This window comes from Eimeria mitis, genomic scaffold (genome assembly GCF_000499745.2).
Source record: "Eimeria mitis Houghton genomic scaffold, Emh_scaff5103, whole genome shotgun sequence".
In the NCBI taxonomy this organism is placed as follows: Eukaryota; Apicomplexa; class Conoidasida; order Eucoccidiorida; family Eimeriidae; genus Eimeria; species Eimeria mitis.
In genome coordinates this window covers 627-1239 of record NW_013573399.1, presented here as the reverse complement: position 1 = coordinate 1239, position 613 = coordinate 627, and positions in this window count along the sequence as shown.

The window sequence follows — 613 nt, the reverse complement described above, 5'->3', positions numbered from 1 at the left end:
CTGCGCTGCAGAGCGATGAGTTCGAGGACCTCGTGTGGCGGCAGCTGCAGCAGCAGCAGCAGCAGCAGCAGCAGCAGCAGCAACAGCAGCAGCAGCAGCAGAAGCAGCAGCAGCAACAATCTCTCTATCAAAAGCTTAGCAGCAACAAACGGAGAGATGCTGCTGCTCCTCCTTGAGGGGCCCCCAAACCGTGCCAGCTAAACCCCTCAATCTCCCCTCTAAAGGGGGCCCCTACCAGGGGGGCCCCCAGGGGGGCCCCCACCCGGGGGGCCCCCCCCAGGGGGCCCCCTACCAGGGGGACCCCCCAGGGGGCCCCTTGAGGGACCTCCGTCGCGGGGTGCCCCCCATGGTCGCCCGGTGTAGGAGGGCATCGTCTGTATGGGGGGCCCCCTCTAGGTAGGGGGGCCCCCATAGCGGTGATGGGGGGCCCCTTGTCCCCTTTGAAGGGCCCCTTGTCGTTGGGGGCCCCCTGTCGATGGGGGCCCCTCTTATGAGGGGCCCCCCAGGGTACGATGCGTTGGGGGGCCCTAGTGGGGCCCCCGAGGGGCTGCAGCAGCGGGCGGCGGGTTTGGGTGGGGAGGGGCCCCCAAAGGGGGGCCCCCTGCTGAGGCCC